A 20,633-nucleotide genomic window follows, 5' to 3' on the forward strand; every position below is an offset into this window, starting at 1 on the left:
TTTTAAGTATATATTGCTAAAAATATAGGATTCTGAAGATCTTTTTTTCGTTTAAATTGAGGCTTTTAAACTCCTTCTTCTTTTTCCTGGCTACATCCCAAATTATCGTTTTTGTAGACTGCTGGGGTCAGCTCTCCTCGTCCTCAGGTTGTAAGTCCTTCTGTCATGGACAAAGTCACCTAGGCCATGCCTTCGAATCATGTTTTCTTTCTGCAGCATACATGAATTTTTTGGTTTACCTCTAGATATCTTTCAAACTCCATTTTTTTAATACTACTACCTTTAGGTTTGCATGGCTAATAAGCAAACTTAAAGCTCTGACATCACGATATTTACTTGAGTTTTCCATTAGCTTCCCGCTGGTGCCGGGCGAATCTAGTGGAACGAAATGGCGCTAATCTAATGTCCACAGGAGAACAGTGTCCATCAAGTTTTTATATCGTAGGTATCACAAAACATATCTAATTCATTGACAGTTATATAAGAAAAAAGCTGTCATGAGCCATCAATTTTGTATTTTCATACAAATCGTGATGACTGCCGGAATTCACATACTAAAAGACAAAATAGAATTGACTGAGACATGATTGACAAGAATATATAATACGAATAGAAAACGATTTTCAAATAACTTTAATAAGTAAAACTTTAAATGATTTGATAGGTTGGGAAAAAGCTAAATAATATTCTTCATCACTGCATCGCAAAATCGCTTAATGATTTTTACGTTACTTGTACGTTATATAATATATTATACATAGGGAATGTACTGTGCTTAGCGAGATTCTTTATCAACTTATTGTTTCTGTTTTGAACGAGACATGTTCAAAACACGAAAAAAATGTTTAAAATGATCTTAAATGACTTGGTCTTCTTCTGCATTGATCATCCATCTTCAACGGATATCCTCCCTCTATGAAACTTGCATTTTTTAACAAAGTTACCTACAGGTGATAAGTCACCGAATATAATACACATACTTGTAATAAGAAAGGTAAATTCATGTCATCTAAGAATAAATTTTAAAAAATTTCGTCGTTCGAATCGACCTTACAATTTCATACAAATAGTCTACCGTGGTCCATGGTCGAAGGTAATTTACTTGTATCCTTCATACATCCCCAGATCCATACATCACTAGACAATGAACATCATTGAAGTGTCTCAGTGTCATCTTGAAGGTGGATGCATCATCCGTCTGCCTTTAACTAGCTCTAGTGTCCACGGATGAGTTATGCATATAGATAATCAGAATTAATGTGATCAGTTGGATATTTTGATCAAAGTACGTTATACAATTGTTACAAGGTCATTTTAAAGGTGTAACTATCATTCATCTTATTTCCACCAGCCCCAGAAGTCACATGTAGTCTCTATCAGATTTGTCGGTAGAAAAGTGATCAGTTGGTTTCACATTTCAGTCAGTCTGTGGTTAGTAAGCAGTATTCTTCACATTTCTGTACATAAAGCACGTCATTGAATGTCACAGCTTTATTTTGAAGGTAAAGCTATCATCTACATCCTTTTCACCAGCCCCAGTAGATAAAATACATCATTGAATGGTCACAGCATTATCATGAACGTAAAGCAATCATCTTCCTCTCATTCATTAGTTCTAGTACGGCTGTCGAAACTTAAAACACAGTAAGGGACATTTTTTTTGCAGTACGTTTTGTTTGCATTTTTGGACTAAGTAGAATCTACTTAGTCCAAAAATACAAAAAAAATTCCCTTATGGTGTTTTGAGTTTGGACAGCCACAGATGGTTTATGATATTCGATTCGTCTGTATAAAGATGATAAGTTAGTCACACATCTAGTGATCAGTTAAAGAGATACCCTTCATATTTCTGAAGATAAAGCACGTCATTGAATCGTCACAGCGTTATCTCAAAGATGGTGATGATTACCTTTGTCGTTCGTCCCTCCTCCACCGGCTCCAGTGGTCACGGATGACTGACGCATCTGGTTCGTCATTACAATGACGGTTGCCGGGATTCGTGACGGGTGTGAGTGGACAATGACGCAACTTGCTGACAGTCGTGACGGAGCGTGACGCCGTGACAGGGGCCGGCCGAGCCTGACGAACCGCGTGGCGGAGACTGAAGATGACACTTCGACAGGGTGACCAAATTTAAAATGAAATGGACTGATGCAATCTAATTGTTGGGTAATATATCCAAAATAAAACAAGGTTTTGGTTGGATTGAATTCTACATTTATTTATGTATACCTTAATCTCTTTGTCCGCCTCCGTAGTGTAATGGTCAGCACGCTCGGCTACCGTTCTGGACGTCCAGGGTTCGATTCTCAAGGGGTGTAAATTAAATATAAGTGATTTTTTCACTGTCATATTTATTCAATATAACCCTGGACTGGTACCTGAAGCGGAGGGCTGATCACCTTTCATTCGTGTGTAAATGATCAAGATAACACTGCGTTTATATGACGCAGTGCCCTATACACCATTGGGGTGCGGATAAGGGTTTTATTATTTTATTATTATATCTTAATACATGACGCGTTTCGTCTTCTTAAGACATTATAAAACACTCTGTGTTTTATAATGTCCTAAGAAGACGAAACGCGTCACGTATTAAGATATACATAAATAAATGTAGAATTCCATCCATTAAAAACCTTGTTTTATTTTGGATATATTACCCAACAATTCAATATGGAATTCTACCAACTGTCTGCAGTTACAATAAATGATGCAATCTAACTGACCTGAGATAAACGAAATGCCTATAAACAAATTAACCAGCTGCCTGAAATACTCGTATTTAAAATAGAAACCAATCAGGGATCCAAAATAAATGAACTGAAAAAATACTTTATGGAAAGATATTTTTTTTACTGATTAGTTATATTTTCTCATTTGTTTCCTTTAAGGCCAAGTAATGGTTAAATCGCAACTTCATTTCTTCTAAATCTAGGTAACATTCTACGTAAATGATTTTTTTCTTAAAACGTCGTTTTTGCATTGAAAAAATGAGTTTTTCTTCGAAACAATTATATAGTTTTGAAAAGGATAGAGATATATATTTAAAAGTAAGGAACTAAAAAATTGTTTTTTCTATTTACATTCTAAAAACAAAATAAGAATCCAAGATAAATTATTTAAAAAAAAAATCAAGCGTATGGACACGTTGAGCCATGAGCGCGGTTTGCGCATTCTGATTTGAACGCTTGAGATCTGGGCCTTAAATATGCTTCTTACGCTATGTTTTTTTTATATGCCTATTTACTATACCCGTTTATTGTTTTATATTTAATATTTTGCCCTGTGTTTTGTTTACTTTTGTTTGATTTTTCCTCTTTTTGTTTTTAACTTTCTCATTTGTTTTTCATTTTCAGTCTTGTTAACCTTAATCCCATGTCCCAAAATAAAAATTTAAAATTGCTCATCGGGAATATTATATGTACCGGTATGACTTTTATGTATATAATATGTTTTTTAGCAAAAATAGAGTAAGGTCATAAGGTAATCCTGAGGTGTTTTTACTGTTTCATTGGGTGACTACTCACAGAGGCTGCGGCTGTGGATAAAGTCAAAATGTCAACATACAACGTTTAGGAGCATGAAAACAGAAGACTTATAATACCGTATTATGTACACGCATTGTGGAAACCATGGTTACTCTAATAATTGGTAATAAGAAATAGTTCCAGAAATTGGTCGCGCTGGATGTCAAAATATTTAAACTGGACCATTGTCACCAAATTCTGTGTCCGGTGATCCAACAGAATTGTCACACCTTTTGTACGTGAATTTACTATTAATTACAAAAGATCAAACAAAAAAGGTTTGAAGACATCATCATTAGAATAAAGACTGTAGAATTTTGGATAGCGATGAATGTTGATCGTTGTCATTAGTTCTTCTATCTGTCAATCCTCAATCAATTTGAAAAAAGGACATCTTAGAACCCTTGAGAAATTGATGGTATAGCACAGCTTTTTTGAATAACTTAACGTCTAAGTGACTTTAAATCTAGCTTCGGCTTATGCAACACCGCTTATCATATTCCTATTTAGATACTTTGACCAGTTACTTTATTAACAACATTTTGAGTGAGTCCAAATACTTGTTAATAAATCTGGGGTTTTCCACTTAGAAGTTATTTAAAAAAATATAATCGTAACATAGACGAAGAAGAATATAGTAAGTCTGGGTATTTACAGAACTTATGACCGGTCATATGCCCTTTAAATGTCCAGACTTCCATATTTTTCTTCATCTATTTTGAGATGTTAAAATAATAATGTAATGAATAATATACACCTAAATTTTTAAAACTGTGAATAAATATTTCTTTACAATTATCGCTTACTCCTTTCAAAAACGTCATAAATAAAAAATCGTCAATTTTCAGTTGTGCGTGTTTTCGGAATGCCCAGAAAATGTACTTTATCCCAGTAAAAGAGGCATATTTTTAACTTAATATTAACCCGCTACAGGGCAAAAAGTGTTGTTTTTGCTTTTTGTAGATAATGAAAAAATATTTTTCAAATGGAGAAAAAACATTAATGTTTTACCTAAAAAGATCTGTTGCACAATAAAAAGTTCAATGAGTGGCTTGATATTTATATTTTTAAACTTTAAAAACGTTCTCCTGAAAAATCAAGTTTTTTGATTTATGACGTTCTTGAAAGGAGTAAGCGTTATGTCCATAGACAAAGTGTCTTTATTTATTATTTCTGCCCTATTTTTGTTACTGTATATTGAAATATATTATTGAATTTAATCCAATATAATCGTGTGAAAGGAATACATACTGTTAATACATAAATGGGAAGTATAGAGCTAATACAATAACTCTTAGCACAGCAAGAATGCACTACTAATCGACTTCTCATACTCGAATATTAGGTACTTTAAAACACTAACTTGTGAATTTATTGTAATAGGAATTGATACTACTGACTTTCCATTCTCTGAAGCTATCACGATTCATATTAGGGCAAGATCTATAGCGACGTTTGCACATATAAGTTAACCTCGTGGATCAAATGATCTATGATCTATATCCAGTGGCGTGCACAGGTTTTAATCGGGGTAGGCAGTAGGTTTGGGTAAGGATATTTAAAGCTGTCCCACCGCATTCCCAGATCTGATACAGAATCATCTAGGCTTCCTGACACACCTTCTCTTGCAAAGCAATTTTTTTCAACTAAGATAGGAAATTTATTGAAAATGTCTAATAAAATTGTATCCCGATTCGACCGTGAATTTACATTTAAAAGCTGTGGGATATCGACTGCTAGCTAGCTCTCAACCTTTTCGGGAGTCTGCCTGGAGATCTACGTCCTTCAGGGTTTCCTTGAAGGGCGATACGTGGAAGTCTGTATTCTGACATTCTGTTTATATGCTCATTCTAGTATCGCCTTCGTTGTCTTCCCCACCTCACGATATTTATCTTCCGTTTTACACGAGTTCCGGATATGAATGTTTCTTTCGCGGTCTCACAAGATCGGAGAGTTTTCATCTCAGAGACTGCTGAGGTCAGCTCTCCTAGTCCTCAGGTTGTAGGTCCTTCTATCATGGACAACGTCACCTAGGCCATGCCATCGAGTCATGATTTCTTTCTGCAGCATCTATGAATTCTTTGAATTTCCTCTGTCAACAATCTTTGCCTCTTCTACATTCGTTCAACTCCTCATACATACCCGCCGATTATTCGGACTCCTGACCTAACCACTTTCAAGTAGGTATTTACTGTTCTTGTCTGCTTGTCGATGTAAAAACTCACAATTATAATAAATAATGATTGTAAATGTATAGTAAATAGTTTAAAACAAAACGTATTGTAAAAATAGTTAATTATGGAGTTACAGTTATAACGATAATAGCTTTATTCATTCATCAAAATTCCTATGTAATAATATAAAAAGCAAGAATTATAATAAGCTTTGAGGTATTAACATACAGCTACCTATTTCAATTTCCACACAAATTATCCAAAACCGCAAAGATGTTTGTTTAAATTGACCTGAAATAGTAATAAGAGACATTTCTAGATCATCTGGAGTTTTGAAATCTTCAATTATTTTGTATACAGTACATTTAACACCGTTTGCATAATTGTGTGTTCAAATTCCTAACCATCTCAATACTGTATTATGAAAAAGTTTTTAAGATGTCAGTCTACGCTCTTAGCTGCGATGTGATGGCTGTTTTGATTATTAAGGCGAGATAATCGATAGCCCGGTATTTAATTTTGATTACACCCAGGTAACATTAAACGTAATTGATTTTTTTACTTAAAACACCGTTTTTGTAGTGAAAAAAAAGCGTTTTTCTTCGAAATAAACATATGATTTTGAAAGGAAAATAGTTATTGAAAGGTAAGGATTTTAAAAATATGTATAAAAATATTTTTTCAATACAAGCTTATATATTTTTAAAAAACGTGAACACACTGTCGCATACTGAATTGTATATTCGAGCGTACCGTACACCCTGAAGGCCGAAATATTAATTTTTGTAATTTATGTAACTTTTACTTTTTGCATGGCGTTTGGCAAGAGTTTTTTTTTGACATCTCAACATAGATGAAAAAGAATATAGAAGTCTGGCTGTTTACAAGGCTTACAACCTTTCATAGGCTGGTTAAGTGATCACTTTACACGCGCCCAACATTCACCATTCTACCCATGATTGACAACTACGCTACTCATTTTTTTAGAGACAAAATAAAGTGTTTACGCTTTCGTGGAAACCTGGGCGTAGCAAGCATAAAAAGGAAGGTAGATGAAAGACAATTGAGATGGTATTGGCATACAGGACGCAGGAAACCAGAGCATGTCGTAAACCAGGCAATAGCAATGTATCTTTCTCGAAAGTTATCTAAAGGAATTTAGACAATATCCATCAGGGGTTAACTGAAGGCCAGTTTAGGTTGATCTGTTTTACTTTGAGCTGCGTGTGAAGATTATTGATAGTGTATTACAATTTGAATAGTAAATTGAAAAAATGAAAAGCTCACGCATTCGTGGAAGCCTGGGTGTAACTGGCATCAATAGTAAGGCAGAGGAAAGGCAATTGAGATGGTATGGGCACATAGGACGTAGAGAACCTGATCATATTGTGAACCATGGAAAGACCATCCTTTAAAAACATCTAGAGGAAGACCAAAAAATTTATGGGGACCTCGGGTGCGTGTTATTGACGGAGGTCACCAATTTGGATGACCCAGTGTGTGGGTTATTGATGGGATGCCAGAATACGATATTTAAAAGAAATGCGTACTTACAGTTTGTTTATTGAAATAAATTCTTACACGATTTGATAACGATTTGATAGTAACTTATTTTAATTTATCTAATTGATTATTGAACTTTAAATTATATATGAAGCTAAAATATACGTTCTTTAACAATCAAGCGATGGCAGGCGATTCTCGCCGGTTGTCTGCTTTTGTTGAATCCGCTCAGTGTTGTCAACCTGACAACACCAAATGGCTTGGCCAGACGGCTACAAATTCATGGACGCTGCAAAGAGAGAACCTGTTCGAAAACCTGGCCCAGGTGTCGTTGTTTATGACAGAAGAACCTACATGAGGACGAGGAGAGCTGACCCCAGCAGTCTATAAAGACGATAAGTTCGGATGTTGCTAGGAAGAAGATTGATATGTGGAAAGACTCAACTCTTAATACAGTTTTTGGTTATTTTTTAATTTAGCGGTTAGGTGCCCTAACTTGTCGAAGCACGATCAATTTGTTATTAAAAATAATGCATTTAACATAACTACATTTATCTCGTTCTTGCTTCTCGTTCTTGCCAACCGCAGTGTAGTTCTTATTAATGATGTAGTTCTAATAGCAATTCTAAATTATGGCGAAGACCTTAAGCATGTCATGAACAAACAAATTGTGAAAGCGCTCATCTATTTTTTGGTTTTCAAATGGCTCTTTTTCTAAAATGTCAGTGTTGTGGGTAATGATGTGGTCGCAGTCTCGTTACGGCACTAATGACTAACTTACTGATATTGTTTTTATTTACGTTATTCATTAATGATGTTTAAAGGGTTTGAATTTAATAGAAGCAGAGGAAAGCCGAAGAAAACTTATACAACCAGTTATTTAAAATACTTAAAAGTGGTCAGCCACGATCTGACCACTTTCTAGTAAGAAAATAATGCAAGGTTGAGATAAGCATTATCGCGTGCGTTGCTGATACATCAAACAGATAACGCTGCCATTGCGGTAAAAAATGTTTTAAACTGCTACATGTAAAGATACTTCGTATTCGAATACAACGTTGTGTCAAAATTTCAAAGGAATCTATGGATAACTGTAGAATACTCCAAATTTTGAGCAAACGAAGAATTACATTTTCATTTATATAATATTTCATAAAGTAGGGTCAACATTTCAATGCTATCCGTGAATAACTTCAGGAGATTTAAGATTTGGAACAAACAAAAATTGACAGAAGCAGAGGAAGACCGAGGAAAACTTGGCACAGTTAGGTATGTCAAATACGTGAAAGCGGCCGGGTCAGGAGTCGTAATAATCGTCGGGTATGTATGAGGAGATGCATGAATTTAGAAAAGGCGAAGAATGTTTGCAAAGACAGAGTGGTGTGGGGTTCGATTCTCTTTGTCTACCCCTGCGGGGAAGCGGTGTGATGGTTAGTTAGTTGGTTAGAAAATTGACATTTTTATTTATACAGATGAAAATTCCTTGGTCAGTCGAATAATCTACAAACACAAACGAACTATGGATACATATATAATAAAATAACAACTATGCAGTTTTTCCAAATATATTTGATTTAACATGTTTCTGGGTATCGTCGTAACTGACATCATCAGACCGGAAACTAGTTTTAAAACTGGGACTTAAATTATATAGTTGTTATTGAATTATATAAAATGCAACATTTTGAGTGTGTCCAAATACTTGTTCACAAAATCTGGATTATCTCCAATTACAGGAGTTATTTTTATACTATTTTTTGACATCTCATCGAAGATGAAGAAGAATATGGAAGTCTGGGCATTTACGGGGCTGATGACCGTCATAGGCTGGTTTAAGTGATCACTTTACACACGTGTAACATTCACCAATTCTACCCATTATTGACAACCAAACTACTCAAATTCTTGGAAGTTTTATCAACAAATTTTTAAACATTATTCTTGAATCACTAGAACTTCACTTGAGACATCTATTGGTGAGATGAAAACCACACTACTCAAGAATTTGAGTAGTGTGGTTATCAATAATGGGTAGAATTGGTGAATGTTATAAACTTAAACCAGCCTATGACGGTCGTCAGCCCCGCAAATGCCCAGACTTCCATATTCTTCTTCATCTTTGATGAGATATCAAAAAATAATATATAAAATGCAGTTCCAACAAGAACTGTTGGTACAAAATTTGTATTATAGATATGTTTGTATTGTATCAACAAAAAATCTCCACATGATCCGTAAGGAAATGATGATTGTAGTACTACTAAGTAGGTAGATGGGGTGCACCGCTGACTGTTGTAAAATATAATTGAGTTATACATTGTAGCGCCTCGGGATAGAATAAATAATCCCGATTGTGTGGGATGCAGGGGAGCGCGGGGCGCCTGACCCATCGAAAATATAGAGGAAAAGAAGTATTAATATATTACAGGTTTCCTTTAACTTCAAATAGGTCGTTCTACAAACCAAATTGGACGTTTAACAAATAAAATGGGACGCCTTAAAAATTTAATTGGACGGTATTTTGTATTTCGTACAGATATAAAAAAGACATTTAAATGCTAAAAATAAAAAATAATGAATCTTAATTACCATGTTAATCTAAGAAATAAAATATTAAAAAATGCAAAAATAATGAATATAAAAATTAATTATATTACTAACAAACATAAACAATAAATAATAAGAGCAAGTCCCTCTCCAAGCACAAGAGCCTAGTCTGGAAAATTAATTAAAATTATTTAAAAAAATGCAACCGTATCAAATAATGAATTTTGAAATAATAATTTAATACTCGTATATTCAAAGTAGTACTCATCATTCAAAGTAGCATTGAAAATCTTGTCAATATTTAGTACACATCGTAAAAACATTTAGTACACATCGCGCGTGCAGACTATGACAACGGGCCGCGCACGCTTGCCAACTTGACGACTAACACATTCGCTAGTCTTAAGTATATAATATATGGCCAGGTATTAACCCTGATGGTCTATGTAGTACTAATATGATTTTTTAAATTCTAATTTAGTAAAAATACAAAATAACGTCCAATTTTTTTTATAAAATGATTTAATATGGTTAAAAAAAGCTTTTTTTAATTATTTAATTATTTTCCTAAACATTTTTACTTTTACAATCTTCAAATTAATAACGCAGTTCTCTGCAATAAAGAGACTAAGCTCTTGTGATTGGAGCGGGATTTAATTTGTTTTGTAAAACGTCCAATTTGATGTGATAAACCCGTAGTACAGGGATAAACATGTCATATGCTATATTTCATATCGGTTCAATCGTAGATCGCAAAATGCACAAATCGCTAACTCCTTTCAACAACGTCATAAATCAAAAAACCTGACCAGGATATCGTTTTTAAAATTTAAAAATATAATACAATATTTTTAAAAAAATATCTACCCACTTATTGAACTTTTTACTGTGCAACAGATCTTTTTAGGTAAAACCTAAATGTTGTTTCTCCATTTGAAAAATATTTAGTTTATTTAAAAAATTAAACAATACATTTTCTTCAAAATGCAAAAACAACTAAATATTAAGTAAAAAAAATGCCGCTTTTGCTGGGATATAGTACATTTTTTGGGCATTCCGAAAACATGCACAACTGAAAATTGACAATTTTTGATATATGACGTTGTTGAAAGGAGTGAGCGAAATATCCGAAAAAAATCTTAATCTTTTTATGGCTATGTTTCAATGGTTGAAAGTGTCTACTCGGCAACCCATTTAATGATGAAGCATCTACAGGTTTCAACAATCTCTGATCAACGTTGTTGAAAGGAGTCAGTGAAATGTCAAACTTGCCCCGAATTCCCCCAAGTTCCCTCGCAAGCAGATCAAGTTGGTGGTTTAAGGCGATCTGAGCCATTGTTCCAGCCACGGAGGTATTATCCAGGGCACTAAAACGTTTTATTTAGTTTATTACTCTAGAAATTAATAATAATTTTACATCTTTGGAAATATTCCAATCGGAACATTGCTGCCATAAAACTAAAAACCAGCCAGCGGTGACGGTGTGACGACAAACCAAATATCTTTAAAATAACACAATGCAATCATTAGGTACCTGTAAAAATGTATTTATTTGTGAGAGATCATCTTTCGTTCAATTATTTATTGATTTGGTATCAATTTTGTAGAAGAAAATGAAAACTCAAGGTTTAATCTCAAATGAATAAATTCAGAACGCGACCGTGTTGTCTTGGCAATTTTTTTAGAACATTTATTGTAATTTGATTATTTTTTAGAATACACATATACGAGTATGTTTTGTCCGCCTCAGTACTGTAATCCTCAGCATGCTCGGCTACCATTCTGGAGGTCCCGGGTTCGATTCCCAAGGGAGGGTCAAATAAATATAAGTGATTTTTTCGCTCAAATATTTATTCCATACTACCCTGGACTAAGTGTAATGGTCAGCACGCTCGGCTACCGTTCTGGAGGTCCCGGGTTCGATTCCCAAGGGGGTAAAATAAATATAAGTGATTTATTCACTGTAATATTTATTCAATACTACCCTGGACTAGTACCTGAAGCGGAGGGCTGAATACCTTTCCTTCATGTGTTAACGATCAAGATAACACTGTTTTTATATGATGCAGTGCCCTATGCACCATTGGGGTGCGGTTAAGTGTTTGAATGAAAAATATATTTTTTGAATTCCTTACTTTTCTATAACTTTTCTTTTCAAACCCATATTTTTGTTTCGAGGCAAAACTTATTTATTTCAACACGAAAACGGAGTTTAAGAAAAAAATCATAAACGTTTAATTTTTCTTGAGTTTAAAGAAAATTAAGTTGCGGGCTATCGAATATCCTGCCTTACATGTAAAAATATAACTTATATATGCGTAAGACCACTTTTGAGTTTATGAATGAAAACATGACTAGTTTCGAGAACATCTATAGTTCTCAAAACAAGTCGTGTTTTATATCGATAAACTCAAAAGTAATTTTACAAAAGTGTAAAATTTCTAAACAATATTTAAATACATTGTATATGAAGAGACTCCAGAAAAAAAATCTGTAATTCTTATTCACAAATCTTGCTTGCTGTGAATAAAATAACTGATCAAATTAAAAGCATCATAAAAATTTTAAATCACCTTTTTAGGCTACTTCCAGTATTGTTGTCATTGGTAGAATAGTTAAGTAAAAGTGATCATTTTTTTTACAAAAATGTTAATAATATTAGTATATAACCACTTACCGAGATTTTTATATGTACCGGTTTCGAGACGTACCCGTCTCTTCGTCAGGACAATCACTACCACAGCATGCAAACAATACTTTTCTTCACTACCATAGCACTATTTGCACTTAAAACTACGCAAAAAAAATTTGCTTAAATAATAATATATTTAAATATATTATTTTAAAATTGTTTATTTTACGGTTAAATAACGTAGAACAATGTTTTTTAACGTTATCGTTTTGGGAAAGCATTTTGAAATAACATCACTTAAACCAGCCTAAAACCAGCTTTAAACTACACATCTTAAAAGTGATCATTTAGACCAGCTTATAAAAGGTCGTAAGCCATGTAAATATCCAGTCTTCCATATTCTTCTTCATCTATGTTGAGATGTCAAAAAGTAAAAACGTACAATAATGTTTTATTTTCATTATTTTACTTTATGTTATTTTTTATTATTTTAATATGATCTTTTTACTTACATAGACTTGACTCGCTATTATCATGAGATGGAATTTGAAAAGCAAACACGCTCCGTGCAGCTGATATAAGTGATCCAACAAAATCGATATCATTTATATTAGGTTAGGGAAAAGGCGGGAAGTATTTTGTAGGAACGCAATGGCGGCCCATCGGACGAGAAATGATGCACTAACTCACCCATATAATGATCTACCTAATCCTCTAATACCATCCGTAGCTTTTGCCATCCATGGGCGTTTTGTAAGCAGTCCAGAAATACGTAAAACATTTTCATACATACACATAAGATTTTCGCATCCTCTAACCCTTATCGGAACCCAATGACGCCTAGGGCACTGCGTCGAACGGACGCAATGCTATCTTGATAGTAAATTTTCATGAAAGCAAGGTGATCAGCCCTGCGTTTCAGGTACCAGTCTAGGGTAATAATAATGAGTGAGAAATCTTATTTTCCCCACTGAAAACCGAGCCCAGCACTTTAACCAAAAGCGCTTATCACAACATTAGCGGACAATATAAAAAAGAGTGGTTGGAATTGAAACTCGCATTTTGATATTTTCCAAAAATTCAAATCACAAAATGCCACCAAGTCTCAGTTAAAGCGTTAAAAAATATCCGAAAAATTCACGATTGGTTGAATTAATGTTACATAAAGTGATAACGTAAATCAGGCGATGACAAGTCGTAAGTCTGAATATTTACAGACTTTATATAGGGTATAGGTATATACAGTGAAAAAAAAAAATTCAATGTTACCATGGACTGGTACCTGAAGCGGAGGGCTGATCACCTTTCCTTCATGTGTAAAACGATCATGATAACACTGCGTTTATAAGACACAGTGCCCTATGCACCATTGGGGTGCGGATAAGGGTTTTAATAATAGGTATATACATATATATCTGTATAAAATTTGCCAAAAATAACACATTGTATTTTGTGCATTTGTTTCAGCAAAAATACATAATGAAACCTAGAAACTGTATCCTTTTAAATTATAATTTCTTAAAAATTCCAGTGAATATAACATACGTATATCCTACACATATATTTATATGGTATTAAACATTATTTTTAAATAACGACTTGCTTCTAGGGTTTACGGATGGCGTTCATTTTACAAACTTTATTTCTAACTGAATTTAAAATATAATTTATTACGCAGAGCAATACACTTCTGATAATAAATCCCATGGTATATTCAAGTAATAATAAAAATGTAAATCTAAGAAAAATCAGTGACAAAACATAAACAATTATTAAATGATTAGAAATATCGGAAAGGTAGGTATACTAGTAAAATTATTCTAGTGATCGATTAAAAAAAATAATAAAAAAAAATAAAAAAATCCTCATGTATTTTTATTTATTTCGTCACAATCTTTCTCCATCCTCATTTCTTCAAGCAAGGCACTAAATCCTGTTTGTTGTAAGGCAATTTATATCTTCTTCATTTGCTTATTTTAAATATGCTTCTTACCTTGTGTTTTCTCATTTATCTCTTTTAAATATCGTAGTCATACAGGAGAAAGTGACCAAGTGCATTTTTTTACAAAAACGTAATCATTGATTATTTGATATCTTAGTAGCTTAATATTGCCCAGAAAATTAAATTTGGAAGTATAATATATTGACTTGTTAGAAATGACTAACTGCATTGATGTTTATTTTGTTGCCAAGCAAAAGTGACTTAAATGGCCCTCCTGAACATTTTACGTTTTGTCAGTTGGTCACTTTCTCCTGTACGACTACGATATGCTTCTTGTGCCTATTTATTATACCTGTTTATTGTTTTTATACTTTGCCATGCATTACTATTAGTTTTGGTTATTTAAAAAAAATCTTTCTGGTTACTTTATTATTTGTGTTCCAGTCTTGTTAACCTTAATCCCATGTCCCAAAATGAGAAACAGAAGTTACTCATCGGGAATATTATATGTATATATGATTTATGTATGTAATATGTTTTGAAATACATAAAATAAAATAAAAATTGTCAAGTGGTCCGCACAGCCCGTCACTGGACCTTTGTTGGGGCAATTTGAAGAAGTACTCAGACAGCAGGTGTCCGCGATCATCCTTCTTCACCAATCACATCATCCCGTAATCGCTCACCAGCACTCACCACAGCCGAGGTAGGAAGGCGATCAGCCGACCAGTACTCGAATAGTTTATCTCTTTGATTTCGTCTGTCAATACAATTTGCAGTGACCGCACTTAGCGCGTCACAATCGTCTGAATAAATAAATAAATTCGAGTACTATAAATTCCTGCGTAATTTATTTATTTATTACCCTTGTATACGCGTGGACGATCGAGCAAAGGGGAATCACAGTTTTGTTTCGGGGAAAATATTAATTTTTTGGTACATTTTTATTAATGTTTGCTGTTTTTATCGCTAAGAAAACTGTCTGGTTATTTTATTTTTATTTTTTTATTTTATTTTATTTGTTCGGGAATTGTACAGCTTTACACTAAAAAATATTGTAAAAAATATTAAACATAAGATTATATTAACAAAAATAGTTACATTAATAACAATAAAGCCAATTAAACAATTTCACATTTGGCTCACTCCTTTCATGAACGTCATAAATCAAAAATCGTCAATTTTCAGTTGTGCATGTTTTCGGAACGCCCTGAAAATGTACTATATCCCAGCAAAAGAAGCATATTTTTAACATAATATTTACCCTCTACAGGGCAGAAAGTGTTGTTTTTACATTTTGAAGAAAAAGTTTTGTTTAATTATTTTTTTTAAATATACTTAATATTTTTTAAATTTAGAAAAAACATTCAGGTTATACCTAAAAAGATTTGTTGCACAGTATAAAGTTCAATGAGTGGCTTGATATTTATTTTCAATACATTTCATTATATTTTTAAACTTTAAAAACGATCTCCTGAAAAATCAAGTTTTTTTATTTATGGCGTTGTTGAAAGGAGTGAGCGATATTGAATAACTTACATTTGTATCAAAAACGTTTATCAAAAAAATAATTAAAAAAATCAGCATGTTTTTTTGTAAATTTTGAATGATCAACTTTATATAAAATACTTGTAAAAACTAAGATACATGTTAGTTGTCACTACATTCTTTTCAAGTGTTGCCTCGTTGCTCCCCATAAATAGGATGTCCGTCGTAAATTTTACGAATGTCCCGTTATCTAAGACTAAGAGTTTCGTATGCCAATAACTATATTATTAGTTACCATTATTTTCTATCAACATATTACCTACCTTCTTTTCGGGGTCTTTCATATCTTACTCGGTCTGGAGACTTCTGGAGAGGTCTGGAGAAACTCAAAATAGGGATGTAATGGTCTTCTGGAATCAGCCTCTCAAATTTTCCATCCAGGTCTTCAGATGTCCTGTCAACCCTAATACTGTCATTCCTCGATTTATTCATTGATAAAACAACATAATTTATTTTATAACCAATCACTTCAATTTGATAATAATCCGAATGCAGATTGAATTACTAATAAAACCGGTACATCACCTTTCACAAGAATGATATTGTAAACTCCCCAAGGGTGTTCTCATCATCACGCTCAGATCGCCAGTAATCTCCCGTCATACCTATCTTAACGCAGTGCTAAGAGAATGGATATATTGAAATACTATACGGGTGGGGCAAAAGTGAAGTACAAAGAGAAGTACATAGATTTTGCAAAGCTTACTATGCCATAAATTCTCTAACAAGTATCCACCTAACCTTTTTTTACAATTTTTTGACAATTCAACACAGATGGAGAAGAATATGGAAGTCTGGGTATTTACAGACCTTATTTTCACCCAATAGTGTCCTATGCACTGTTCGGTGTGATAAGGGTTAGAAGAAGAAGAATAATTCTTCTTAAATCCTCAAAAATTCAAGTGAATTGCAATCACTTAATACAAATTTTAAGCAGGTTCGTATGTACCCTAAATAATTCAATACTTGCATTTTTGGTGGCTCGACGTAGATGAGAAAAATAGATAACACCATGTAAATAAAATCATCCTAAAGGATTCATCAAGCAATAACCATATTTTCTCTATACCCAGGTAACATTTTGAGTAAATGATTTTTTTCTTTAAACATCTATTCTGCATTGTAAAAATAAAATTTTCTTTGAAATAATTATATGGTATTGAAAAAAAAAGAATAATTGAAAGGAGAGGAGTTAAATAAAAATATGTTTTCCGTATATTTTCTACAAAACAAAAAAATATCCAATAGATTTTTATTACAATGATTAAAGAAAACACTTGTTTTTTACCACTTGAGTTTTATTATAGACTACATGTTTCAGAAGTTAAACTTCCATCATTCAGGTCTGTATAATAACTAAAAAATAAAATATAAAATTGTTCTATAAATAAGGAGAGGGGAAAGTAAGTTCCTTATTTATAGAACAATTTTATTTTATATTTTAGTTATTATACAGACCTGAATGATGGATGCTTAACTTCTGAAACATGTAGTCTATAATAAAACTCAAGTGGTAAAAAACAAGTGTTTTCTTTAATCATTGTAACATGTCTTACCACAAAGTTAATGCCGAAACAATAAATGAAAGATTTTTATTAATTGAGTGTGAGCACACGAACGCATTCTGATTTGAGCGCTTGAGACAAGCTTGAGATCTAAGCCTTAAACATGCTATTTTGTGCAGAAAAATATAATAAAATAAAATAATAAAACCCTTATCCGCACCCCAATGGTGCATAGGGCACTGCTATATATATAATCGCAGTGTTATCTTGATCGTTTACACATGAAGGAAAGGTGATCAGCCCGCCGCTTCAGGTACCAGTCCAGGGTAATATTGAATAAATATTACAGTGAAAAAATCACTTATATTTATTTGACCCCCCCTGGGAATCGAACCCGGGACCTCCAGAATGGTAGCCGAGGGTGCTGACCATTACACTACGGAGGCGGACATAAAAAGGCTGAAAAATAACTTACAAATTATTTGAAAAAAAATTGGTTATTTACTTTTAGTTTCGCTTGTACAATATCCATACCTTCTCCAGTTGGGCTCGATGCCCAAGCCAGTCATTTGGCTAATGGGACATCAACAAAAAAGTAAACGCACTGGCATTAGTCAAATTATCCCGGGCCGGGCTCGATCCCGGCATCCCGGGTACCCGGCCCCGCAATAAAACCGATTCCGTCTGATTAAATACGAACTATCGTGATTTCTACAACCAATAAATGTACGCTATGGTGTGATTGCTCTAAAGCCGAGTTCACACTTCATCGTTTTTCCCAAATATATTCAAATATCATATTCATGACACGCATCTCAAATAATTTTTTTTTTGGATTTAAATTTAAAATATTTTCTCAAACGATTTTTTGAAAATCATTTATTTGAAAAATAAAACATGCAATAATTTCGTTATTTTCAAGCCAAAATATTTATTTGGTAGACTCATTACATTAATTTATATTGTATTACCCGCACTGAGTTTTGGCACAGTTTACTATGCTTATTCATAAAACCATATGAAATATATTTTTTACGTGTAATCAAATAATTTATCTTTTGTTTATTCACATTGTAAATACAAGATTATTTATATATATATATCTACCTTGTATATAATAATCCGCCTCCGTGGTGTAATGGTCAGCGTGTTTAGCTACCGTGCTGGAGGTCCCGGGTTCGATTCCCAGGGGGGGGAGGTGAAAATAAATATTAGTGATTTACCACTGTAATATTTATTTAATATTACCCTGGACTGGTTCCTGAAGCGCAAGAGTGATCACCTTGCCTTCATGTAAGTAATGATCAAGATAACACTGCGTCAATTTGATGCAGTGCCCTATGCACCATTAGGTGCGGATAAGGGTTATAAAAAAAAAATATTATTATAATAATAATAAGACCCTTATCCGCACCCCAATGGTGCATAGGGCACTGCGTCATATAAACGCAGTGTTATCTTGATCGTTTATACATGAAGGAAAGGTGATCAGCCCTCCGCTTCAAGTACCAGTCCAGGGTAATATTGAATAAATATTACAGTGAAAAACTCACTCATATATATTCTTACCCCTTGTATATAAAAAGCCAAATAATGTTTCTGTAGATAATTTGAACTGAACCCTACTGTCTTTATTATTTCATTTCCTATACAAGATGTTTTTCGATTATGCAACTCTACAGAACATATGAAAAAATATCGCTCTCTATATTTAGTTGTGTTGTATGTATTAGCACACATATTTAACCGGAGCCAACGAATGTTAGTTTAAAGAAGTTGAAGTGCACTTTTCTGTTATAATTTATATGTAATGACTTCTCTCTTGTACAAACGTTTATTTTACCTTGTACCATGGCACTATTTTACATTGTGTGGTGCCAAAATATAGTAGAGTAGAGCACGGTTCCGCAAAGTGTGTGCCGCGGCACACTGGTGTACCGTGGTGATTAGTTGGTGTGCCGCGGAAAATGTCTAGTTTAGTGAAGATAATAAATAAACTTTGTTGTTATATTATATGTTTTCGTATTAAATTTTGATAATAAATCAATATTAAATAAATAAAAAATTCGTGTACCTCTGAAATTTCTTAATTTGGCAGGTGTAGCTTGAACATAAAAAGTTTGCGGAACACTGGAGTAGAGCTTCTAAACTGCACTGCTTTGCTTTTTTCCGTACAATATGTCTTTGTAAAACACTGTGGTGTTTATGAAAAAGATATTTTTTTGTTGTAATTTACCTTGTACAATAAACAGCTTACAAATACTAAAGGATATAAAAAATTAAATCACGCATCGTTGAATGATGTGATCTATTTCACTTCTTCTTCTTCTGTGCTTGTCATGTCAGGTCCCTTTAACGTCGACTATCACTTGAGAGTAATTGTCCTTGTCTTGGGCAGCTCTAAGCAGATAATTTTTATTAAATAAATTTACTGATTGTTGTATGAACTGTTTTGAGAGATATGATTTATATTTGAAGCAATAACTTTGTGATTTTCCATTTTAAACTTTATTTAAAATCTTTTAAATATTTTATTATAACTTAATTATAATGTCTACCGGTTTCGAAGCTAACCGGTAGACATTATAATTAAGTTATAATAAAATATTTATAGTGATTTTAAAACAAAGTTACATTTTAATTATATTTTGACAGAGTTCAACACGTCATTGTGTTCCCCCATTCAACAATGCCATAAATAAATTTATTATTTTCCTCCGACTTGTGTGAACACGGCTTTATGGTTTGGTATCAAAAACAAAACATTTATATTAAATTAGTGCCGTGAAACGTGTACGTAATGTGATGAAATTATATGGTTGGAAGTCTCTGTAGCGGAAGGGGTAGTGGAGAGGGAGAGGCACTACGTGGTGCCTTCTCCCTCTAACGAGAAATCAATCTAATCTAATCCATTTGTGGAATAGTTATCGGATTAACTCCATTATTGTATATTCCGAACCGAATATTTTAATGCTGGTGTATTGTATACTTGTGCTATAATGATCGAATTATTTAGTCTAGTGACCGGGTTTCGCCGTAATCGACGTCGTCTGGAACACGCTTAACCCTCTACGCCCATACGTACGAACACTAATTACGAAAAAAAGCATTTTAATAGAAAAAATATTTAATTTATTGTTTCGGAATTAACTTTGTGGTAAGACATGTTACAATGATTAAAGAAAACACTTCGTTTTTTACCACTTGAGTTTTATTATAGACTACATGTTTCAGAAGTTAAACTTATGTTAA

The 20,633-nt window shown here is 33.3% G+C and overlaps 1 protein-coding gene across 2 annotated transcripts in view; it reads left to right on the plus strand.

The window, feature by feature from the left end:
• Positions 1 to 20,633, plus strand: part of LOC148310385 (homeobox protein aristaless-like) — a 167,158-nt gene that overhangs the window by 39,681 nt on the left and 106,844 nt on the right. Inside the window, exon 1 of one of the 2 annotated variants that reach the window (XM_088258498.1) lies at positions 14,968 to 15,034. The exons of the other annotated variant lie outside the window; for it this stretch is intronic. The gene's annotated coding sequence lies outside the window, so the exon portion shown is untranslated. Of the gene's footprint in view, positions 1 to 14,967; positions 15,035 to 20,633 lie in introns of those variants that run through there. 2 annotated transcript variants of the gene reach the window in all.

This window comes from Brachycentrus maculatus, unplaced genomic scaffold (assembly GCF_059751285.1).
Source record: "Brachycentrus maculatus isolate JH-2025_06_01 unplaced genomic scaffold, ASM5975128v1 h1tg000097l, whole genome shotgun sequence".
Lineage (NCBI taxonomy): Eukaryota > Metazoa > Arthropoda > Insecta > Trichoptera > Brachycentridae > Brachycentrus > Brachycentrus maculatus.